The 26672-nt window shown below is 40.9% G+C and overlaps 1 protein-coding gene and 1 pseudogene across 3 annotated transcripts in view; one reads left to right on the forward strand and one right to left on the reverse strand.

Annotated features, from left to right (window-relative positions):
- Positions 1-26672, forward strand: part of DNAJB4 (DnaJ heat shock protein family (Hsp40) member B4) — a 53806-nt gene that overhangs the window by 4394 nt on the left and 22740 nt on the right. The gene's annotated exons all lie outside the window — the stretch shown is intronic.
- On the reverse strand, positions 20728-25509 carry LOC308241073 (high mobility group protein 20A-like; annotated as a pseudogene). The gene is made up of 2 exons: positions 25490-25509; positions 20728-21814 (listed from the first exon to the last, which is right to left on the reverse strand). The product of its transcript is annotated as a high mobility group protein 20A-like (transcript).

Genomic DNA, 26672 nt, shown 5'->3' on the forward strand with positions numbered 1-26672 from the left:
TTAAAGGACAAAGTTGCTAACACAAATGTAATTTTGGAACATTGTGGAGAATAACAATTTGACCAGTGTCTGAAACTGGAATCAGCTCCATAACGTGTAAAGGACTCTGGACTTGGTCCCAGAGGATCTTGATTCAAATCCCACTCATGTACCCTTTGGTAAGTCACACAACTTCTTCCTTTAACCAGCATACCAAAAGGAGGAGGTAATTTAATCTGTGTCTGAAAAGAAGCTAACAGTACTAGTAAAAGATGATAAAAAGTATTATGTTTTACAGTGATTTCTGTTTTCCCTTTCAAAAGTTATCAGAGTATCAGCCGAAACCGGTTTGGCTCAGTGGATAGAGCGTCGACCTGCGGACTGGAGGGTCCCGGGTTCGATTCCGGTCAAGGGCATGTGCCTTGGTTGCGGGCACGTCCCCGGTGGGAGGTGTGCAGGAGGCGGCTGATCGATGTTTCTCTCTCATTGATGTTTCTGGCTCTCTGTCCCTCTTCCTTCCTCTCTGTGAAATATCAATAAAATATATTTAAAAAAAAAAAGTTATCAGAGTATCATCTCACCCTCAATTATTAGAAAATTCTCTGATTTAGATGCCAAATTTAATGGTGTGCCCTGATTGAAGGGCTGAGAATTGAATACTAGGATATTGCTCATGACCATTGATTTGCCCTAAATTGAGTCTTATTCTCCTTGTCATTCCCATCTATTCATAAGCAAGGATGGGGAACCTTTTTTCTGCCAAGGGCCACTTGGATATTTATAACACCATTTCCAGGCAATACCAAATTATTAACTTACAAATCAGCCTGCTATATTTGGCCAAACATTTAATTAATTCACCCCTAATGACTTGGCAGGGCCAGACCAAATGATTTTGTGGGCTTTATACTAAGACCCGTGAGCTGGACGTTCTCCATAAGCCTTTGCACATATTGTTCTCTTAGTCAGAAACATTTCTCACTTCTTGCCTAATACCTTCCTTCCCCCCCAGAAAGCCTGTCCAAAACTCAAATTTAGAGATTCCTATATGTTCTCATGTACAATATTATGGTAATAATACCATAATACCATATATTGTTTATTTGGAATTCCTACTGGATTGTAAGGTCCATGACAGTGAGGGCTTTGTCTTTTTCTGTGCCTTTACTGCATAACACACTCTAAAACATAGGAATAGCTAATAATAGCTAGCACTATATATCAGACATTGTTCTCAGTGCTTTGCATGTATTTAATTCATTCTCATAATGGTTTATGAGAGAGCTCTTAAAATCTCCATTTTGCTGGGGTACAAATAAGTTAACTGATCCCAAAGTCACCTGTTAGTAAATGTTAGAGCTGTGATTTGAACCCAGGCAGCCTTACTTGAAGGAATGGAGGAATCTATAAAAAGCCAAGTAATAAATATTTTTATAATTTTGAGGGTGTGGTTCACAACTTACTATTTCTTGGGTTTTTAAAACATGCACATTAGTTTTTGTCAAGACGTAGGCCAAAATTCATGGAAAGGCAGCTCTTAATGTAAGATAATATAGAATACTTAAAAGAACCCATGTGTTGTACAACCTGATAGAAGCTGTTTTCTGTATTGTTAGTTGCTTTGGGTGGATTAGTAATCTAGAGTATGTAGTGCTTTATGATGTACATACATGTGTGCATATATATTTGATGATGATTAATATTATTTCTCAAATACATTATTCAGGGCATTTACATATTTGTAGTCCACATCACTAACTAGATTATAAGCCTCTGCAAACCAAAGATAGGATTAACTAATTTTCATTTCCCCCCTGTATTTCCATACAGCACCTATTATAGTATTTGTACTATTTTTCTGCATATTGGATTTCTCTGCAAAATAGCCCCCATCTACCAAATGAAGCATATTAAGAGTTTTTAGATTAGACTCCTCTGAGAATTCTGAGTAAAATTCTTTATAATTTAATCTTTTGGAACAATTAAAGATTCTTTGTGAAAATACTATAAATTTTTTTTTCCCTTTAGGACCTCTTCAGTGAAGATGGAAGGGAAAGATTTGCTAAAATACCATTCCTGACTTTACAGGGTTCTTCAAATCTAATGAAAGAATTATCATCTCTCATTACTGTGTCATGCAAAGGGCCACTTTGAATGCATACAGAGTGCTTGCTTAGCTAGTTGCACACATGTGTTGGCATCTGTCTATAAACAGGGTCTGTCCCTTGACCAGGATCATAGGAGCTGTAATGCAGCATCATAGAATATACAGTATAAGAAATTGAAAATCAGTATTTAGTGAGAAAAGTTTAGAGCTGCCTGTCCTAGCTGATAAGCTACAACACTCCCAGCTTCCCATTACTTTAGGGATAATGCTATGTTGAAAAATTTGGGATTCCTGAAAATATTTGTTTCAAAAAACAGGCCTCCATCGCCCAGTTTTTGAGTGGCTTTAGCTAATTCTACAGCATATTGTGGTAAGTTATAATAAAGCTGATAAGAATGCTTCAGAATATAATATAAAATGAAACTGCAGAATATATATGTTACATATACATTTGGTTTCATAATTTACTTTAAATTGGTTCTGTGTTTATTCCCCAAATGTGTTTTCAAACCTGTGCCTGCAACTACCTCCAAAATATTTTGCATTTTGCCTCAAAACTAAAATGTCTAAAATAAATTAATATATTTATTGTTCTTATTCTCCCTTATTTTGTGGTTTAAAAAACGTTTTTTATTTTTCTTCACTACTTGGATCATGTATTTATACATCAGTTTTCACTTCTTCTATTATATTTATCTTTTTTAATGAAATTTTTAGCCAACTAAAGATCTGTATTAAAAATCATATTTTTTCATGAGACATAACCTAATTCCAGTGATCTCTTACTCAGTTCAGTGGTTGTTTGCGTTAGTTACAGGGAGCTTTTCTAAATTTAAGGTTGGGTCCCAGCCTTCACACCTAGAGACTAATTTAATTGATCAATATCTGTAAAATCTTCTAGGTTGGTCCTAGGTTGATCCATACGTGAGAACTACTGAAATAGAACTGAAGTCTACATGCTGTGTCTGACTTTTGCTTATTTTTCATAAAGTTTGTTCTGTAGTTGTTATGGGCATATACATAATCTTGAGACCTCGAGGTCTAGAAACATTTTCTTTTTAAAAAATTTTTTTTATTTCAAATCCAATTAAATATATTTTTTAATCAAGAAGGGGTTTAACTAAAATCCTATCACAGTATACTGTAATCCTCCCATTGAGTCTAATGTGGCAAGAGGTTGGTTGTTAAGAGACATGTCTTGTGTATTATTAAGGAAGGTCAAATATTGGGGGGGAAGGCATACTTTTTTTTAAAATATATTTTTTATTGTTGATAGTATTACAGATATCTCCCTTTTTCCCCCCTTCTCAACCTCCTCCCAGCCTCTACCCACCCCTAGTTCTTCACTATCCTATTGCCCATGTCCATATATAAGTTCTTTGGTTTATCTCTTCTCATCTCCCCAATCCCACATCGAGGTTTGTTAGTCTGTTCCATGCCTCATGCTTTGGGTCTTATTTTGTAGGTCAATTCCTTTTGTTCATTAGATTCCACAAATAAGTGAGATCATGTGATACTTGTCTTAGTTTGGCTTATTTCACATAGCATAGTAATTTCCAGGTCCATCCATGCTGTCCCAAAGTCTTAAGAGGTCCCTCTTTTTTTACATCTGCATAGTATTCCATAGTGTAAATGTCCACATTTTCTATTTTTTGAAACCAATCAACTTTTTGTTATAGGCTAGGGAAATATTTATTTTTAAATAACATATTTTTATTGATTTCAGAGAGGAAAGGAGAGGGAGAGAGAGATCAAAACATCAATGATGAGAGAGAATCATTAGTTGGCTGCCTCCTGCATGCCCCCCACTTGGAATCGAGCCCACAACCTGGGAATGTGCCCTGCCCAGAATCAAACCGTGACCTCCTGGTTCATAGGTCGACACTCAAACACTGAGCCACGCCAGCTGGGCTAGGGCAGTATTTCTTAAATGAGGGCCTCCAGCAGCATCTTGGGTGCTTTTTAAAAATGTGGATACTTGGCCTCATCTGGAGAATCATGTTTTAGGACATCTACATTTTTGTTTTTAATCCTTATCTGAGGATAAGCATATTTTAGAGACGGGAGAGAGAAACATTGATGTGAGAGAGAACATCAATTGGTTGCCTTCCATACATACCCCGATTTTAACTCATAACCTAGATATGTGCCCTGACTAAAAATGGAACCCACAACCGTTCGGTATATAGGACGCCACTCCAACCAATTGAGCCACACTGGCCAGAGCAAGAACATCTACTTTTCTTATTTTTCCTACCAACACACGCTTCATCAGAGGCTTTTTAAAAAAAATAACATCAGCCCTAACCGGTTTGGCTCAGTGGATAGAGCATCGGCCTGCGGACTGAAAGGTCCCAGGTTCGATTCCGGTCAAGGGCATGTAACTTGGTTGCGGGCACATCCCCAGTAGGAGGTGTGCAGGAGGCAGCTGATTGATGTTTCTCTCTCATCGATGTTTCTCTTCATCCCTCTCCCTCTGTAAAAAATCAATAAAATATATTTTAAAAAAATAACATCATAGTTGATTCTTATGCTTATCTAAGTTTGAAAACTGCCCTTTTCTGCAAAAAGAATTTAATATTTACATAATTAAATTTTGTTTCTCCAGCTAGACTGTAGTAAATATTCTGAATACAGAGATCTTCTTTTCTCCACTTTCCCTTCTGTATAAGAGAGGGCTGGTCAAGGACTGGATCTTACTCTTTGGTTTGCTCAGTATGGCTTAGTGCTTTTATGTTGATAAAAGCTTAATAAGTATGAAATTGAATTCATTGTTACCATACTAAAACTTTCCTATAAATTCAGAGATTAAAAAAATGTTGAGTGTATATCATTATGAACATTGGGGGCCTTTGACGCTACATGGCACTGAAGAGTAGCTTCACTTACACTTTTCTTAGAATAGCAGACTTGGAGGCTTCTGGTCAAGAAGGCAGAGTAGTTAAATGCTGTACTCACATCCTCCCACAACCACATCAAAATGACATCTAAACTGCATAACAACCATCATTCAGAACTGCCTAAAATCTAGCTGAACAGAAGTCTTACAACTAAGGATATATAGAAGCCACATGGAGACTGGGGGGTGGGGGGTGAGATGGAGGCACTGAACGTGCTGGCCCCACACTCATGTAGCAGTTAAAAATCAAGAGGGATATCTCAGCTGCAGTGGTCCTGCCTGTGGAGCTAGGGGGTCTCAATCCCACACCAGGCCCCCCAGCCCAGAATTCCAGTGCTAGGAAGAGAAATCCTCATAATTTCTGGCTGTGGAAACGAGGGGATTATGGCAGAGTGAGCTGGAGGGCTGCTGGAGTGCCAGGCGTTTCTCTTAAAGAGCTCGTGCATGGACCTACTTGGACTCACTCTGAGCTCCAGCACTGGGGCAGCAGTTCAAAAGGCACCAGGAATGTACAGGGAGAAACCGAGGGCTGAAGGGGCAGCTTTCTCCAAAACAGAAGTGCTGGCAAATACCACTGTTTGTTGAGCCCAGCCCCCACAGTGGTGATTTCCTGAGACACCAACACAAGCAACTTGAGGGACTATCTAATAACCTTCCAGTGGCTTTTAAATAAAATTGGCCTGTCTTGACTCATGCTGTGGACTTCCCTAAAATTTCTCAAACCCCTAACAAGCAGCATCTGATCTTGGCATGACTTGCATATCTTGCTAAATGGCCCAAAGTTAGGCATTAGTGATAGCTGGCCTTGGTTTGCAGCTTGGTTTCTCCCAGGCACCTATAAACTCAGCACAAGTAGCAGACACCTAAGATTGCTTTATAGCTTATCCCAGGCAGGACATATGTGGCTGATCTTGGCCTGCACCTCCTGGGAGAACCCAGAGCCATTGCACCCAGTGGACAGCTTCAGACCAATCCAGAGTACCACCAAACCACCTCCACCAGCAGCACACTCGGGGCACCAGAGCCTGCTAAAGCATTTCCCACTTCATTGGGTCTGCACCTGGACAGCAGATGCTCTGCTGTGGTCTCAGCCAGTCCTTCAAATCAATTGGCCTGGGGGTAAATCTCACCGATGTGCCAACAGCAATCAGGCTCAACTACAACAGGTGGGTGCACCTGAGTGTCCAGATCAGGTGACCAACAGGCTGCACCAATACACCCACATAAGGCCCCTCTACCAAGACTGGCAGACAGAGCCGCTCTACCTATTACATAGAAATAAACACAGGGAGATAGCCAAAATGAGGAGACAAAAAAACATGTCCCAAGTGAAACAACAGAACAAAACTCCAGAAAAAGAGCTAAAAAAAAAAATAGAAACCAGCAATCTACTAGATGCAGAATTCAAAACACTGGTTATAAGCATGTGGGTGTAAAGTACAGCATAGGAAATATGGTCAATAATATTTATTAACTGTGGTGTCAGATGGGTAGTATATTGGAGTGATCAGTTTGTAAATTATATAAATGTCTAACCACTGGGTTTTATACCTGAAACTAATAAAAGGTTATACATCAACTAGTAATTAAAAAATTACTTTAAAAAAGATTTTGAAAGGTTTTGAAGCTCATCTAATCCATTTCATTTTGTGGTGGAGGAAATTGTGACTCAGATTGCTTAACTGCCATTAAAAGTAACAAGATTAATTGCTTTTTATTTTATGGAATAAATTTTCTGTGAAGCAGCAGTGATTGGTTTACATTTCAGAAGGGGGTTTTCTGCTCCTTGGTTACAAAAGGAGGAAGAATCTGTAGAACCAACAACATCTTGGTTTTTGTAATCAAGACATCTCCCTTTACTTCTACTTGATTTTTTATCCTATATAATAAAACCCTAATATGCAAATCGACAGAACAGTGGAATGACCAGTTGCTATGATGTGCACTGACCACCAGGGGCAGACGGTCAATGCAGGAGCCAGTGTGCCTCTCAGCCAGAAGCTGGGCTCACTGCTGGCAAGCACAGTGGTGGTGGCAGGAGCCTCTCCCGCCTCCGCGGCAGCACTAAGGAGCAGTGAGGTGAGTGGTAAGGAGCAGCGAGTAGGCAGGCAGTAAGGAGCGAGGGGTACTGGACTGCGAGAGGGCACAGGCTGGGCTGAGGGACACCCCCCCGCAGTGCACAAATTTCATGCACTGAGCCTCTAGTACAGTGGTTCTCAACCTTTCTAATGCCGCGACCCTTTAATACAGTTCCTCTTGTTGCGGTGACCCCCAACCATAAAATTATTTTCGTTGCTACTTCATAACTGTAATTTTGCTACTGTTAATGAATCGTAATGTAAATATCTGTGTTTTCCGATGGTCTTAGGTGACCCTGCTAGTGGTTCTCAACTGCTGTGGAGCCTAAGACCATCGGAAAACACAGATATTTACATTACGATTCATTAACAGTAGCAAAATTACAGTTATGAAGTAGCAACGAAAATAATTTTATGGTTGGGGGTCACCGCAACAAGAGGAACTGTATTAAAGGGTCGCGGCATTAGAAAGGTTGAGAACCACTGTTCTAGTATATATTACTGATTGACTTTAGAGAGAGAGAGGCGCATCAATTTGTTGTTCCACTTATTTATGCATTCATTGGTTGTTTCTGTATGTTCCCTGGCCTGGAATCTAACCTGCAACCCTGATGTCTTGGGATGACACTAACCAACTGAGCAACCTGACTGGGACTCACTCTTACTTTATTTATTTTTAAAAAATATATTTTTATTGATTTCAGAGAAGGAGAGAGAGGGAGAGAAGTATCAGTGATGAGAGAGAATCACTGATTGGCTGCCTCCTGCCCCACACTTGGGATTGAGCCTGCAACCTGGGCACATGCCTTGACTGGAATCAAACTCAGGACCCTCAGTCTGTAGGCTGACTCTCTATCCACTGAGCCAAACCAGCTAGGGCACTCATTTATTTTTTTGAAATAGATTATTAGACTATTTGCAAATTAAATCTTTAACTGATGATAGATGATATGAGATATAAAACTTACTTGGCACACAGTTTTGTTGTTTTTTAGTGGAACTTTTTTTCTCTGTCCTGACATTTGCATACCTCTATTTATAGCTGCGATCTCCTTGGAATTTGACTTTTGATTCTGTTTTTTCTTTTATGTTGCTTCATATTAACCAATATTCTCATTCATTTTTTAAAAATAATGTATTTGTAAGGACTTGAGAAGGAATTAAAATTTTAAAAGCATCTGAAATAATTATTTTTCTATGCATTATCATAATCATTGTTTAAAACAGGTCATCTAACTGTACTACCTAATGATACAAATACTAATATTTTTAGGTAGAATGGTAGTTTGTTTTCTAAGTTTAAAAACATACATAGTCTAAAATAAATTTCTTTTATCCAGGACAGATACTGCTTTAAGTTTAACAACTTTGCTCCTTAACTATATACAGGATTGGGCAAAAATAGGTTTACAGTTGTGAGTACACAAAGCACAACTTATTGTATTATTATTTATTAATTATTGTATTATTTTCCAGCTAGCTCTAACCAACTGAGCTACCTGGCCAAGGCAGTTAAGAGTCTTTAAATGCAAAAAGAAATAAAATAAAATAAAAAATCTTTAAATGCTAAACTCCTTAAGGGCAGAACTATCTTATCTACCTTTGAAATTAACATAGTACCTGACATCCAGTAGGTGCTTATTAATTATTCATTATTCAGTTCAGTAAAAATATTGGGCATTGTTCTAGGTGCTAGATATATAGCAGTGAACAAAATAGGCAATATTCTTACCTTCCTGGAGCTTATTCTAGTGTGTGAACGTTGAATGAAACCATGAATCACTGTGTCCAAAGACTCCATATTTGTTTTCAAGTAGTTATTTGCATCAGCCTAAAAAAAGAATAACCTGTAATTTATTAAGCAATGGGTTGATAAGGTGCAATGGGAGGAGCTTAGTACTTAGATCATATATCCATTAAATATTTCCTAGTGTGAGTATGTAAAATTATTTGAAATCACATAATTGCTAGTCATTGTCTTCCCAATTATCACTCAATTCTTTTTTCTTAAAAATACATTTTATTGATTTTTTACAGAGAGGAAGGGAAGGATAGAGAGCTAGAAACATTGATGAGAGAGAAACATCGATCAGCTGCCTCCTGCACAGCTCCTACTGGAGATGTGCCCGCAACCAAGGTACATGCCCTTGACTGGAATCGAACCTGGGACCCTTCAGTCTGCAGGCCAACTCTATCCACTGAGCCAAACCGGTTAGGGCATCATTCAATTCTTATGTTCTGTTTGTAACCTTGAGTAAAGGCCTCAGTTGCTGGCCATGCCACCACCAGAGATCTTAATCTCAAATCAGATACCTCTGAGTGTAAGTCTCTGACTGTGCTGGCCCCAAACTTCATACGCATCGAAGTTCTAGTTTCTTGTTTATTGTCTGTTCTTCACACCAGAGTGTGAGCTCACAGAGCACCTGTCTATTTTAACCACTACTGTATACCAAGTGCATAAAATAACATTCCACATAGTAGATGTTAGTAAATATTAATCCTTGACCACTCAAAATGCACATCTCTCCCTACTCATGGCTACAGCCTACATTTAGTCTTCATTCAGACTATTAAAAAAATTAAAATCTTCAAGTCTAGTATTCTCTTAAGAAGAGCTATCACTTTAACTTATCTATACTAATAATAGAGGAATATGCAAATTCTCCAGGACGCCCTCACGTGTAATGACCAGAACAGCAGGCTGCGTGCGCACAGCAGGCGTGGGTGGGTGGGGACTTTTGGCAGTGGGAACGGGGGGGTGGGGGGGAGGTGGGCTCACCGGAGGGTGGCCTGTACTCCCCACATGGCTGCGGCGGCGGCTGTGAGCGCTCCCGATGGCTGCTGCCACTTGCCCAGGGCTGGTCCTGAGCAAGCTGCAGTGGGGATGGGGGCCAGGGGAGGTGGGCCTGATGGAGGGTGGCCTTAATCCCCACTTGGCGGCAGTGGCGGCTGTGAGCGGCACAGAGCAGAGCTGTGGGCCAAGCTGAAGCAGTGCCTGTGGGTCATCAGCGCCGAGGAGTGGCTGCACCAGTCCCACCTCCTGGCCCAGAAGGTGTGTGATCACAGGGACAGCCACCGTGGCGGGCCAGATTGGCGTCCTCCTGGCTGTGCCGCGCAGGTTTGCGGATCTGCGCAGGCGCAGGCCTCTGATGTGTGCATCCTCTCCTCCCCACCTTGCGTGCAAACGTCCCCCAGCGTGCTGTCACCCACGCACGCCCGCAACAGTCCCAGACCATGGTGCGCGCATGTTCTCCCTGCCCCTCTGCTGCACTTCCATCAACTCCGGCATGCCTACGTCCCCCACACGACGTGTGCATGTCCTCTCCAGCACACTCATGTCCTTTGTAGCGTGTCTGGGCGCCTGTGAGATGACAGTGAGGGGGCGGAGTGGTGATGCCCTGTTCCCACGTTGGCCAGTGTGGCGATGAAATTGCCTCCGTGAGGCTAATGCAGGTGCTGAGGCTGGAGCAGGTGCAGACAGACACACCTGGTGGGTGCTGGCGTGCCTTCGGTCAGTGTTCTAGATTAGGAAACTAGAGGAAGCGAGGGGGTCCATCCTCAGTGAAACGACAGGAGATTTGGGGCGACTGCAGAGGAGGAATGTGCACTTGGGGTGCCGGCACCCATGAGTGAAGGCTGCCCTGACTGAGCCTCTCTTGCTCGGGCCTAGTGCGCTCCTGCTGGGCAGCGGGTGACAGGACGTGCTTTTCCAAGTTAATGAGAGAAAACATTGATTCTCCCGCTGCCCGTGAAGGTGGAAAGCTGAATGGGGAGACATGCGGGGAGTGAGCGAGGTTCCCTGTCTGGGGGTTCCAAACCTGCCATTGGTTCCTTTCACTGCTGACTAGAGATATACAGGGTGGCCCCAAAATGTATACACACTTTGAATACCTACTAATTCCAATGGGTTTAAGCATGAAAAGAAAGAAACAACAATGGAGCTGTCATCTGTTAAAAGTGCGGGCATAAACCGGCAGTCAGACATCCCCTGAGGGGTCCCGGATTGGAGAGGGTGCAGGCTGGGCTGAGGGACCTCCCTACCCCCCTGCCCTGTGCATGAATTTCGTGCACCGGCCTCTAGTCCTATATAATAAATGGCTAATATGCAAATTGTCCCCTTGGTAGTTCGACTGACTGGGAGTTCGACCGCTCGCTATGAAGTGCGCTGACCACTGGGGGGCGATGCAAAACGAAGGAAGGCCCCAGCTGGCAGCCGGAAGGCCCCGATCGGCCCTGATCACTGGCCAAGTCTAGATCATGCACGAATTTTGTGCACGGGGCCTCTAGTTTACTAATATACTCTATCTGTTCTTCTAGTCTTTTGACACTCCCACCCCCTTTTTTTAAATCCTCACCTGAGGATATTTTTCCATTGATTTTTTTAGAGAGAGTGGAAGAGAAAGGGAAAGAGAAATATTGATGTGAGAGAAACACATTGACTGGTTGCCTCCTGCACGAGCCCCGACCAGGGCCCAGGCCAATAGGAGCCTGCAACCCGGGGTATGTGTCCTTGACTGGAACTGAACCTGGGACCCTTTGGTCTGCAGGCTGACACTGAGCCAAACCAGCTAGGTCATTTCCCTTTCTTTCAGTCTGTTACTTCCTGGCCTAATTTTCCCATTCACTTCAAGAATTCTCAGTTCCCATTCTCCTTTGTCTTTTAGTTGTATCCACTCTTTAAATCCACTACTCTCTTTTTATTTTTTTATCAACTGAGATTGTTTATATGACTTAAGAGCTCCTCCCCCCCCCCCCCCGGGCTTTTTTTTTTTGCTACAAACTCATTAATGCCTGCTGGTAAAAGCCAATAGTTGTGAATGGCTGCAGGGCCAAGGAGTAGCAGGTGTGGCATACTTCTTTTTTTTAAATCCACTATTATTAATCACTTGAAATAGACTTTGGAGTTAGATGAGCTTCAGTTCACCATTTGCTACATAAGTGCAAGTTATTTAACTTCTTTAAGTTTTACTTTTTTTTTTTTTTTTTTTTTTTGAGTCTCAGTTTGTTCTTTGGGACCCTAAGCATTGTAATAAAAATTAAATGACGTTATTGTAAGCAGATACTATTGCCTGTATGTAATGAAAATTCTTATGAAATAACCTAAAAATAGAGATCCAGAGTAGCTCTAGGACTGGTTGATTTAGCAGCTCAATATATGAGTTGTTTTTTTTTTAAATCTTTATCCTCTGCCATCCTTAGTATGTGGTTCAGTGCCCCTAATGATTGCATAATGGTTGCCACAGTTCCCAGTGTTATGCAGTCATGATTGTAAAGTGGAAGAAGAAAGTTTCTTCTCTTTCTTCTACCCTCTTCCTCTGGATACCAATTGGACTCAGCTAATCCCACAGGCTTACTCTAGCAAGTATCATATTTGGTTTTAAATAATTAAGATTTATCTGGAGCCAGGGGAGAGGCCCCACTTTCCTGGTAATAGTTATTACTACTACATTTGTGACCCTTAGAATTCTGTCCTTGGGCTTTTTTTTTTTTTAATCTTCATTCACTCTAGTATAATCTTTTGTCTCATGGTTTTAAAGATCACCTTTACTCCAAATTTTTTATCTTCCCTCTGGACTGCTTTATGTAAACCAGACTCATGTATTCAATTGCCTCTTAGACATTACCATTTGTAAGTTTAATAGGCATCTTCCACTTAATATGTTCAATGTTAAACTCAATTTCTCCCTCCAGCTCTTCTGTCTTTCTATTTTAGTAAGTAACAAATTTGTTTTTTCAGTTTGCTGAAGCTGAAAAACCTTGGAGTCATTATTGATTTCTCTCATATCCCACATCTGATTCATCAGGAAGTCCTATTGATTCTACTTTTAAAATAAATAAAATGGCTACATCATGGTCCAATCCACCTGAAATATTGCAATACATTCTCTTTAGACTTTATCATTCTTTCCCGCTCCATTCTTAACACAGAAGCCAGTGATTTTGGCATCCTGCATAAAATTTCAGTGGCTTCTCATTTTCCTGTATAGAAGTCTGTCTTTTAGTAGTTTACAAGGCTCCACACCATTTAGCCATGTATTATTTTTCTGACTGCCTTCTAACCTTTTCACCACTCCCACTTCATCATTCTGACATAGCAACACCTCAGAGATGCCTAGCATTTTTTTAATATTTCCCTCTACCTGGTATATTCAACCCCCACATATATACATAACTTTCCTCCTTTCCTCTTTCAGGTCATGGTGCAAATGTCATTTCTCAACTCTTTAAACCCATTTCTGGCCACCCCATCTAAAATTTTAATTTTCTTATTTCCTTTCTTACTTTACTTTCCTTAGCTCCTACCACCATCTAATATTCTATATAATATTTTTTAAATTGTTCTTAATTATTTAAAAAAATAAAATTTTATCTTCCCCATTAGAATGTAAAGGCATGGATTTTTTTTAAATTTATATTGTATCTTCAGTACCTAGAAAGGTGTCTTGGCATATGAAGGTTCTTTTTATTTATTTATTTATTTTTTAAATTTATTTTTTAAATATATTTTTATTGATTTCAGAGAGGAAGAGGGAGAGAGAGATAGAAACATCCATGATGAGAGAGAATCATGGATCAGCTGCCTCCTGCAAGTACCCCACTGGGGATAAAGCCCAGAACCCAGACATGTGCTCTTGACCGGAATCGAACCTGGGACCCTTTAATTCGCAGGCCGACGCTCTATCCACTGAGCCAAACCAGCCAGGGCTGAAGGTTCTTTTTAAAATATATATATTTTTATTGATTTCAGAGAGGAATGGAGAGGGTGAGAGAGAAACATCAATGATGGGAGAAAATAATTGATTGGCTGCCTCCTGCACGCACCGACTGGGGATCGAGCCCTACACCTGGGCATGTGCCTGACCGGGAATTGAACCAGTGACCTCTTGTTGCATGGGTCGACACTCAACCACTGAGCTACATAGGCTGAGCTCATCATCAGTTTTTTATTGATGTGCCCCTTAAATGCTGGCCATCCAAAAATTCTCTTTGATTCTTTCAAAAATTTTCCATCCCACATTGTCTTTGATTCTTTTAAAAATTATCCCTCTTTTACACTTTAAAATACTACCTGTGTTACGATCTTTTCTAAATCTTTATCTCCAGCTAAGACTTTTTTCCTAAGTCCCAATTTAGAATATCCAATCCTTTCCTAGACACCTTCATCCACATTCAATTTAATTGAATATTGTTGTACTAGGTTTTTGGGAGTCAAAAATTAAATAAGCCTTGCCCTGTTTGATCTTACATTATTATAGGGGAGTTAGAGAAACAAGTTATTACAACATAGGTAGTAATTAGGAATATAGTTCAAGCAATGAGTTTTACCAAGTATGGAAGTAGCAGAGATGAAGGGGTGATTAGCAGGGTTATAGGCATGTTCTAACAGAACTTGTCTTTCTCTTCAAATGCATTCTTATATTCTGCTAGAGGCCCGGTGTACGAAATTGTTGCACTCGGGAGGTGTTCCTCAGCCCAGCCTGTGCCCTCTCGCAGTCCAGGAGCCCTTGGGGGATGTCTGACTGACAGCTTAGGCCCGCTCCCCCTGGGGAGTGGGCCTAAGCTGTCAGTCAGACATCTTTAGCGCTGTTGCAGAGGCGGGAGAGGCTCCCGCCACTGCCACTGTGCTCGCCAGCTGTGAGCCTGGCTTCTGGCTGAGCAGCGCTCCCCCTGTGGGAGCACACTGATCACCAGGGGGCAGCTTCTGCATTGAGTGTCTGCCCCCTGGTGGTCAGTGCACATCATAGCAACCGGTCGTTCTGCTGTTCAGTTGATTTGCATATTAGCCTTTAATTATATAGGATACTTTCATTAGTAGTTCAACTGTGCACATCTTTTTTTTTTATAATATATTTTTATTGATTTCAGAGAGGAAGAAAGAGGGAGAGAGATAGAAACATCCACGATGAGAGAGAATCATGGATTGGCTGCTTCCTGCAAGTCCCCCATTGGGGATTGAGCCCACAACCTGGGCATGTGCCCTTGACTGGAATCGAACCTGGGACCTTTCAGTTTGCAGGCCGACGCTCTATCCAGTGAGCCAAACCAGCTAGAGCGAACTGTGCACATCTTTGTTCAATCTGGAAACCAGGGCAATCTAAAACTTTTTCAAATTTCTACATGCATTTGGTTGGCAAATTGTACATATTCTATCTCTTGATTACTTTAGCCATTTGTCTTTTTATTTCATAGTCATTTTACGTAGGTCCTCATAATTACTCATGTCATTGAATTATTTTCACTCATTAAAAGTTAACTGAACAGCAATATGTTATAAATAAGGCCTCATACTAGAAAATAAGATTAGAGAAAAACAAAAACAAGATCTCTCAGGGAGGTTACAATCTCTCATTGTGCAAGGCATAAGCAAACAGATAGTTATGTAGTTGTGATAGAATAGAGATACTGGGGAAAATATGGGAACTCAAGGTCAGGGGAACCTAACCCAAGCTGGGAGTAAGATTTGGCCAACTAGAGGCTGAGTCTCAAAGCAGTAGCAAACTAAGTGTAGAGTGGGGAAGAGAGTTATACACACACACCATTCACTTTATATACTAAAGAAATACTATTTTAAAGACATTACTTTGGGTGCCTGTGTACTTATTAATTTGCTCTTGCTTAAAAATAATTTTTAAGCATCATAATCGATTTAGAAGGTTATCAGTAGTAGTACATCATCATATAGTTGATCCTTCATTATTTACCAATTCTGTACTTTTGAATTTGTCCACCAACCCCAAAATCTAATTGTAACTCTGAAATCAAGCAGTTGGGGTGATTTGCAGTTTTTTGGTTTTTTTGTTTGTTTGTTTGTTTTCAGACATGAGCATGGGCAAAATAAATTTGAGTCCTATTTCTGTTCTCATATTGTAAACAAGTTTTTGTAGACTATTAAGTATACTTTCACATTTTTTGCATTTTTGTGCTCTTTGTTGGTGATTTCACTGTTTAAAGAAATGTTTCAGTGTTGTGCTGAAATGCTGTCTAAATTGTGTTCTTAAGCATAGGAAGCCTATGATGTGCCTTATGGAGAGAATGCATGTGGTAAGTAAGCTTTATTCAGGCATGAGTTATAGTGCTGTTGATCTTGAGTTCAATGTTATAGTAACTAAGGTACCGTTAAGCATAAACACACATAAAACAAGGTTATCTATTGATGAGTTGACTTAACTCTGCATTTCCCTTGGGGAAAATGATTCAATATTCACTAATTCAGTATCCACAGCAACTTTATGGAACATAACTATTGCAAATAATGAGAATCGAGTACTTTCAGGGTACATTTGATTTTGGGAAACAGCCAAAGTCATTTATAGCCAGGAGTGGTGAGTCAAGCTGGACAGTATAGAGGTATGATTATTAAAGTCTTCCTCAAGCTTTTAAAACACAGGCCCCCTCCCCTTTGATAAACATCTTACTTCACTACCCTAAATATCTATATATATAAAAATGGCAGTGACCATGATGACTGAAATGACTGTTCAACCAGTCACCATCCGGTGCTAGCATAGATGCATAGACACAGGTAAAGTCTATGAGTGAACTAAGAATTAACAAGCAAATGCTTGCCTTCACGGAGCTCACACTGTAAGAAGGTTAGGTCAGGGATGAGAATTCAAAATTGCCACCAGCACAGACCTGAGGTGCTTCTTCTCAGAGTGGCCAGAGATACACCTGGTAGCGGACTGGAGGTGTGACTGCAGGGCTGGCACTGATATGAAGGTGGGGCCGTTCTGGATTTCCCAGAGGAGCCAATAGCTGCCTAGGAGGCGGAGCTTTTGACGCTGACTGGCATAGAAACCGACCAATCAGAACCAAATCTGGGTGAACTATGAAGGCAGAACCTAAGGTGGGGGTTGAAGAGGGGTTTTAAGGGCAACAGCTGTTTGGTGTAAGATGTAAGAAAGCAGTTCAATTTTTTAATAACCGGTTTGGCAGTATAGTGCATATGGCTGGCTATCAGTCCAGATATAGGGATTATGTATTTTTGTCTGCCAAGAGCATCTCCTCCTGCTGAAAAGGGCTTTCCCCCCTATTTAAACAATCCTATCCTATGTAATCTATCTATACTACTAAAAGGGTAATATGCTAATTAGACCAGGTTGACCAGCCATCTTCTGGACATCCAACTTTCTTCTGGACAAAGCCATGGTGGTGGGGGCCAAGGCAGAGGCAGTTAGGGGAGATCAGGTTGGCAGGGGAGGTCAGTTGGGGGCGACCAGGCCAGCAGGGGAGGGCAGTTGGGGGCGACCAGGCCAGCAGGGGAGGGCAGTTGGGGGCAACCAGGCTGGCAGGGGAGGACCATTGGGGGCAACCAGGTCGGCAGGGGAGGGCAGTTGGGGGCATTAGGCAGGCAGGCAGGTGAGTGGTTAGAAGCCAGTGGTCCTGGATTGCGAGAGGGATGTCTGACTGCCACAGGGATCGGGCCTAAACTGGCAGTTGGACATCCCCCGAGGGGTCCTGGATTGGAGAGGGTGCAGGCTGGGCTGAGGGACAACCCCCACCCCCCAATGCACGAATTTTGTGCATCAGGTCTCTAGTTCTAATATATTTTCCTTAGTAGACACAGCCAGGTTGAGAATTAGTCTGTAAGTTTTACTTTACCATCAGCCAGGCTAATGTTTTAGAGTGAAAGCCAAGTGTTTATAGTAAAAAATTACATTTTTTTAAAAGCTTGCTAGATATAATAAAATTTTGTTGTATTTAGTGTTTTTTTAGTCTGCCCTCTTACTCCAATCAAGAATAATTTTTAAAAAGCAAGACTTGGCAAACATTTTCTGTTAAGAGCCAGACAGTAAATTGTTAGGTTTTGTGGGCCATACAGTCCTTGCTACTAATATTCAACTCTACCACTATATGGCAAAAGCAGCAATAGACAGTGGTTATTCTTTTATATACTTACTAGAGGCCCAATGCACGAAATTCATGCAAGGGCCTTGGCTCCAGCCCCTGCCCACTGTGGCCATGGCCGGGGGCCTCTGCTGCAGCCCCCGCCTGCTGCTGACATGGCCCTCTGCTGCCTCTGCCACCTCTGCCACAGCCCCCTCCTGCTGCCGCCGTGGCCCCCACCCACCTCTGCCTCGGCCCCCGCCCACTGCGGCTTTGTCTGGAAGGAAGGACTTCTGGAAGGACGTCTGGTCTAATTAGCATTTTATGCTTTTTAAATTATAGATATTATAAACTCCTAAGGGCAGGGATCATGCCTTATACTGATGTATTCTTCAGGGCACATAACACAGTAGGGTCTCAATAACTGTTGCCTTGATTTGCTGATTTAGCCTAGATTAATAAAAAGGCTATATTTTAAAATATTAAAAACTCAAACAATTGAAACCCATCTATTTAAAATTGAATTATTGTAGAAATACTATTTTTCTCTTATTTATAAATGTCCTTCTCTAAGCAATTACAGTAGTTGGTGCTCATTGTATGTGGAATTAGATTGCCTAATTTTAGAGTTATAAATAGTTGGAGAGTTAAACAAGCTTGTCCAATAATCAGTTTATTGATTGGCTAAGAGCCTAACAGTTCTGTGAAACAGCAGCCAATTCTCTCCTTTCCTGCTCACCTCTGTGATACAGACATTTTTTTTCTGTTAACTATTTGTTGTTGGTTTCACTTTGGCCACAGACTAATGCTAATCCCTTTCTCTGGCCAGCCAACTAAGTTTTCCAAGTGATTCTCCTGGCCTCCCTGGCTGCTTGTGAGAGGAGAAACTTTAGAAAAGAATAAAGTGGAAAGTATATAAATTCCTCATTTCCTAGTGTGTGTTTGTGTTTTTTACTTTTAATATTGTGAAAGTATATATGGAGTGAGTACGTGTAAGAGCCAGTCCCACAACTTCCCTCTAAATGTAAAAATATTATTTCAAAAATTCCTCACAAGTATCTTTTTCTTGTAGATGAAAAATGGAATATTACCTTACTTTATTTTTCAACTTTATTGAGATACTAGAGGCCCGGTGCATGAAATTTGTGCATGGGTTGGATCCCTAGGCCTGGCCTGCGATCAGGGCCTATCAGGGCCTTCTGGCTGCCAGCTGGGGCCTTCCTTCCCTGGCTGCTGGCTGCTGGCTGGGGCCTTCCTTCATTCCATGCCGCCCCCTGGTGGTCAGTGCACGTCATAGTGAGTAATCGAACTCCCAGTCCAACTCCTGAGAGGACACTTGGCATATTAGCCTTTTATATATATAGATATTGACATGTAAAATTACAAGATACAGATGATGTATCATACAATTGTGTACTGGAAACCTATATAATTTTATTAACTAATGTCACCCCAATAAATTTAATTTGAAAATTGTAAGATATTTAAAGTGTACATTGTGATAATTTGATATATGTATAGACTGTGAAAGGATTCCACCCCTCTACTTAACTAACACATCTACCACCTCATATATTTATCTTTTTAAAAATATGGAATGCTTCATGAATTTGCATGTCATCCTTTGCATGCCATGCTAATCTTTTCCATGTCACTCCAATTATAGTAAATGTATGGCTGAATTGAGTACTGTAATACTGTTTTATAAGTAAAAATAAACGTTTCTTTAGAGTTCATCTGTTAGGATTTTTTCCCCCTAAATGTGCATGTGAGAGACGTGTATGTGTGATATACTTCAGTTCATAGGTTGAAGTTTCTGAAAAATTGGATTTCAGCACTAATGATGAGAAGGAACCTCTTCATCTATACTGGCTAATACAGTAGCCACTAGCCACATGAAGCTGTTAAGTACCTGACATGTGGCTCTCTGAATTGAGATATAGTGTGAAGTGTGAAAATCACACTGGCTTCTGAAGACTTAATATAAAAACAAGAATGTAAAATAGCTTCCTGATAATTTTTTTATTGATTACATGTTGCAATGATAATATCTTGGCTTAAATAAAATACATTATTAAAATTAATTTCACCTTTCTTTTTACTTTTATTAAAATGTAGATTCTAGAAATGTTTACGTTATATATGTGGCTTGCATTTGTAGCTTTATATTTCTGTTGGACAGCACTGCTCTACATTCTGTGATCTTTCAACATAATCAAAGTATATAATCAAATATCAATTTACAAGATCCATTTAAAATGACCTAGGCCCTGGCTGGTGTGGGGCTCAGTTGGTTGAGTGTTGTCCTATGGACCAAAAAGGTCGTCATTCGATTCCTGGTCAGGGCAAATACCCAGGTTTTGGGTTCAGTCCTGGTTGGTTTGTGTGTGGGAGGCAACCAGTTGATGTTTCTCTCTCATATTGATGTTTCTCTTCATCTCTGTCTAAAATAAAATAAAAAAAAACTTTAAAAAAGGAGATGATAAAGAAAAGAAAATGACCTAGAAATTCTATAATTTCTTTTGGCTCTCTTATTAAACATGAAAAAGTACTGTAGAGAATGCCTTATTTTAACTGATTCCAAAATGCTAGGGAAGTATGAGATTAGTTTACTGTACATTCACTAACACTACAGTAATCTTTTTAGTGACTTGTGAAAGAGGGTAAGGAAGAAGGGCAGGTTGTTACAGTGCTACTTTATTAGAATACATTTTATTTTGTATTTGTTTCAAGTCTCCAACTCAGTTATTTATTCAGTGTAATTCCAAGATTTTAGTAGTTTTGATAAAATCTAAGGCCACCTTTGAAGTATGATATCAGTGAGCACTCACCATTCCTTAACTATCAAGTCTGTTTACAACTTCTCCAACCATAGCAATGAAGTTTTCATTGTCTTGGGGATTAGCTAAAATAATACTGTGCAGTCTGTTCATATATGAGTCAAAGGTGTCCAGTGTAGGTGTCTCTCCACTTCCAGGTAAGGGCATGCTGGCAAAGCTGCTGGTCAACACCTGCCGCAGGGTCTCCAGGTGCTGTTGTAAGACAGTTTTGCGGCTTCGCTTCTAGATCACATCCACTTCCAGCTTCTCCACTGCTGTACGCATGCTCTCCACGTGCTTCTGCAGGGCTGCATTTCTCCTTCAAACTCCATGTTGGATTTGTGAAACTCTGCCTCCCGAGCTTTGCTGTGGCTCAGGAATTCCTCTGTAAATATAGGGATGTCAAAAACAGTTTCTTCTGTTTCTTTCTCATGATCATGAGTGGCCGGTCTGGCTGCATCTTGCCTTTGAGATTTGCCTTTCTGATGGTCCTGGGTTTTCCTACTGAAAACCTTGCAGGCCTCAGTCTTCTGATACTGCTCCAGTTTGTTCATGTAACGCTCCTTATCTCTATCGGCTTCATCAAAGTAGCGCTGTTTTTCCTAACATTAATTGCCTAACATCCTTGTGATTTCTGGAAATGGGACTTCTGGTCTCTTTGCTCAAAGCTGTTGACGCTTATTCATGACCCAAACATATCCTGTAAGGGGGGATTTGGGTGTATTGTTGTCTCAAAGAGCTGTCTTCCTCTTTTTTCCTTTGGACCACCCTCCTCATTTACATATTTGCTCATCTTCATGGCTCTGTTCAATGCATTCTGCTGTGTCTGAAGGCTCATTCTGAAGCAATTGACCTTGGGAGAGACCCTCCACAAATTCTGGATTGTTGGTAGATGATGTGGTTCCACTACCATATGGAATCTCTGGGTTGGTTAGCCAGGTTAGAGCCAGATCACTACTCTCCTTGGAGCCATCCTCCTCTGCATAAAGGGGAGGCAGGGTGGAACTAGTCATCAAAGTTTCCGTCTCTCTGCTGAAGATAGGGCTAGGCAGGGGCCTCGAGCTAAATAAAGTCCCCTGTAGAGAGGACAATTCTCTGAGCCTCTCTGAATCAGATTCACTCTTCTCCGGTATCTCACAGCTTGAGAAAAATTCCTCCGCAGTACTTTATTATTATGTCCTTTCCTTCTGTTTACCTTATCGTCTTAAACACCTTCCCATAGGCAACTTCTATTATCGCAATAACACTTAAAGTTGTTTCGGTGAGGAGAAAAATGAAATATTATCAGGATACATTTTAATATCACCACAGAATACACGAATTCTACACTCCCAAAAAGAAAATGATTTTTTTTTTAAAACATAAAATATTGCCAGGCCCAGTGTGGCTCAGTGGTTGAGCGTGGACCCATGAACCAAGAGTTCACAGTTGGATTCCTGGTGATGGCACATGCCTTAGTTGTGGGGTCGAACCTCAGTATGGGGCGGGCAAGAGGCAGCCCATCAATGATGATTTCTCTCTCTCTCCTTCCTCTCTCTGAAATAAGTAAAAACACATTTTTAAAAAATAAAAGCATAAAATATTTCTGATACCTGGGTATCTCCAGTAACTCCAATCTATATATATCTATATCTATATCTATATATCTATATCTATATCTATATCTTTATCTATCTATCTATCTATAAAAGACTAAGTGACTGTCCGGTAGCTATGACACGCACTGACCACCAGGGGGCAGATGCTCAACGCAGGAGTGGAAACCATAGGCATGGAAACATGGAACAGACTGATGAATCTCAGAGGGAAGGGAGGAGAGCGCAAAGAGATTAACCAAAGAGTTTATATGCATACTAGAGGCCCTGTGCACTGATGGGGTCCCTTGGCCTGGCCTGCAGGGATCAGGCCAAAACCAGCTCTGGCATCCCCCGAGGGTCCTGGATTGTGAGAGGGAGCAGGCCAGGCCGAGGGATGCCACTGGTGCACGAGTCCATGCACTGGGCCTCTAGTAATTTTTATAAACGTCTTAAAGCAATTTTATTTTAATTTTTTAAAAGGCATGTACTTTTACATTTTTTAAAATTTAATTTTAAATCTTTTTTTGTAAAGACTGTTAAATCAATAAAATTAAATGTGTACATTTTATTACAGTGCTTTGTGCAGGAAAGTATAAAATCAAGCAATGACACTGTATCAAAACTTGAACACTGGGAATTACTAATATAACTATAGTGATAAAGTACTGGGAAATTTAGATGATATAGACAATTAGTGCAAGGAGAATTAAAACTGATAAAGCCCTTCCTATCAGTCTTTTTAGGTTAGTTAGTTTGACATCTTTTTTTTTTTTTTAATATATTTTATTGATTTTTTACAGAGAGGAAAGGAGAGGTATAGAGAGTTAGAAACATCGATGAGAGAGAAACATCGATTCAGCTGCCTCTTGCACACTCCCTACTGGGGATGTGCCCGCAACCAAGGTACATGCCCTTGACCGGAATCGAACCTGGGACCCTTCAGTCCTCAGGCCGAGGCTCTATCCACTGAGCCAAACCGGGTAGGGCTAGTTTGACATCTTTTATTGGTGCTCTTGGAAGCTTACAAATATTGATGAAACATTGTTAAGAACCCTTTACTGAGAGAACCAAAAAGTAATTTCATTAGCTTCAAAATAAATCGGTATTTAAGAAATGAAGCTAGCTTTTAAAATTCATTTCAAAGACCTAATGAATTAGCCCTTTGGGAAAAACATGAAAGAGCAGTCATTAAGTAAAAAAATGACATTCAAAACTTTCAACAATCTGACCATAACTTTTTTTTTTTTTTTTTTTTTTTTTTTGGTCAGCTTTCTAAGGAGAGCCTATCTAAGTTCTGTGCTTTAATTTGACCAATCTTTTTTTTTTTTTAAAATAAATTTTTTTTTTACAGAGAGGAAGGGAGAGGGATAGAGAGTTAGAAACATTGATGGGAGAGAAACATCGATCAGCTGCCTCCTGCACACCCCCCACTGGGTATGTGCCCACAACCAAGGTACATGCCCTTGACTGGAATCGAACCTGGGACCCTTCAGTCCGCAGGCTGACGCTCTATCCACTGAGCCAAACCGGTTAGGGCCTGACCAATCTTTTTGCTGTATCAAATACATTTTATACTTTTTTGCCTCTGGACTTTGTGTTCTTGGTCCAAATTGCTGATACCCCGAACCCCCATAACCTTGCTCTCTTTCTAAGTTCTGTCAATCTTTCAAGAACATTGAGCATCCTTATAACGAGTATTTTGAACTCTGCATCTGGTAGATTGCTTGTCTCCATTTTGTTTAGTTCCTTTTTTTGAGTTTTCTTCTGTGTGTGGGTTTTTTTTTTCCATTTGGGACTCCCTGTGTTTGTTTCTATGTACTAGGTAGAGCTGCTTGCTATGTGTCGCAGTCTTGGTAGAGTGGCCTTAATGTGTTGGGTGTCCTGTGGGGCCCAGTGGAGCTTTCTCCCTGTCATCTAAGCAGGTGCTCCAGGTGTGTCTCTTGTGTTGCTTGTGTGTGCCAATGAAGTTGAGTCTTGATAGCTATTGGCATGTCAATGTGAGGTATTGATTCTTAGGCTGATTGGTTCTGAGGACTGGCCATGACTACAGTGGAGGAACTGTTGTGCAGGGACTGATCCTATGGAGCATGTATCACTTTAGCAGGGCTCTGATGCCTGCCACATCTGCCCTTTAAATATGTTGCTTGTGGACGTGGTTGCACGTGGTGATCTGCTGAGGTCCTCCACGTCACTCAGTCACAATCTGGTTTTCACAGCCAGAAGTTATGGGGACTTCTCTTCCTGGCACTGGAGCCCTGAGCTGGGGAGCCTGGTGTGGTTCCAGGATGTCTCACTCCTCAGGGGGAGACCTCTGCAGCTGAGATATCCTTTCTGGTTTTTAACCACCATACTCAGCCCATTCTGAGTCTTCGCCCCTTCCTACCAGTCTTTTTTTTTTTTTTTTTTAATATTTTATTGATATTTTACAGAGAGGAAGGGAGAGGAATAGAGAGCTAGAAACATCGATGAGAGAGAAACATCGATCAGCTGCCTCCTGCACACCTCCCACTGGGGATGTGCCCGCAACCAAGGTACATGCCCTTGACCGGAATCGAACCCGGGACCCTTCAGTCCGCAGGCCGATGCTCTGTCCACTGAGCCAAACCGGTTTCGGCCCCTTCCTACCAGTCTTAATGTGGTTTCTTCAGTATATCCCTTGTTATAGGGACTTCAGGCTAGACTTCAAACAGTTCTCAATGATGGTTATTCTGTAGTTTAGTTGGAATTTTGATGTGGTCATGGGAGGAGGTGAGTATAGTGTTTACCTACTCATCATCAAGACCAGAAGCCTTTTTCCATTTATTTTTAAAATTTTAATTTTTAAGTAGATTATTTTTTTAGAGCAGTTTCCAGTTCACAGCAAATTGACTGGAAGATTTAGAGATTCCCCATGTACCTCCTGCCTCCACACATGGTTATCTCCACCCCCTCTTCCAACACCTCCCACCAGATGCAACAATTGTTTACAATTGAAGAACTTATATTGATACATCATCACCCAGAGTTCATAATTTACATTAGGGTTCACACTTGGTGTTGAACGTTCTATGGATTTGGACAAATGTAAAATGACATGAGCCCACCATTTCAGTATTAAGTAGAATAGTTTGCCCTAAAAATCCCTCTGTACCCCATCTATTTATTCTTCTCTGCCCACTCACCGCTGGCAACCACTGATATTTTTACTGTTTCCATAGTCTCACCTTTTCCAGAATGTGTACATTTTAGATTGGCTTCTTTCACTTATTTAGCTTATGCATTTAGATTTCTTCCATGTCTTTTCATAGCTTGAAAACTCGTTCTTTTTATTTTTTTTAATTTAATAAATCTTTATTGTTCAGATTATTACAATTGTTCCTCTTTTTTCCCCCATAGCTCCCCTCCACCTGGTTCCCACCCCACCCTCTGCCCTTACCCCCCGCACTGTCCTTATCCATAGGTGTACGATTTTTGTCCAGTCTCTTCCCGCACCCCCCACACCCCTTTCCCCCCGAGAATTGTCAGTCCACTCCCTTTCTATGCCCCTGATTCTATTATATTCACCAGTTTATTCTGTTCATCATATTTTTTATTCACTTGATTTTTAGATTCACTTGTTCATAGATATGTATTTGTTCATAATTTTTATCTTTACCTTTTTCTTCTTCTTCCTCTTCTTTTGTTTTAAAATGTATTTTATTGATTTTTTACAGAGAGGAAGGGAGAGGGATAGAGAGTTAGAAACATCAATGAGAGAAACATTGATCAGCTGCCTCCTGCACACCTCCCACTGGGGATGTGCCCGCAACCAAGGTACGTGCCCTTGACCAGAATCAAACCTGGGACCTTTCAGTCCGCAGGCCGACGCTCTATCCACAGAGCCAAACTGGTTTCAGCTTCTTCTTCTTCTTAAAGAATACCTTTCAGCATTTCATATAATACTGGTTTGGTGGTGATGAACTCCTTTAGCTTTTTCTTGTCTGTGAAGCTCTTTATCTGCCCTTCAATTCTGAATGATAGCTTTGCTGGGTAGAGTAATCTTGGTTGTAGGTTCTTGCTATTCATCACTTTGAATATTTCTTGTCACTCCCGTCTGGCCTGCATAGTTTCTGTTGAGAAATCAGCTGACATTCGTATGGGTGCTCCCTTGTAGGTAATTAACTGTTTTTGTCTTGCTGCTTTTAATATTCTCTCTTTGTCTTTTGCTCTTGGCATTTTAATGATGATGTGTCTTGGTGTGGTCCTCTTTGGATTCCTTTTGTTTGGGGTTCTGTGCGCTTCTATTTCTTTCACCAGGTGGGGGAAGTTTTCTGTCATTATTTCTTCAAATAGGTTTTCAGTATCTTGCTCTCTCTCTTCTTCTGGCACCCCCATAATTCGGATGTTGGTACGCTTGTCCCAGAAGCT

Source organism: Plecotus auritus (assembly GCF_963455305.1).
Source record: "Plecotus auritus genome assembly, chromosome: 2".
Taxonomy (NCBI): domain Eukaryota; kingdom Metazoa; phylum Chordata; class Mammalia; order Chiroptera; family Vespertilionidae; genus Plecotus; species Plecotus auritus.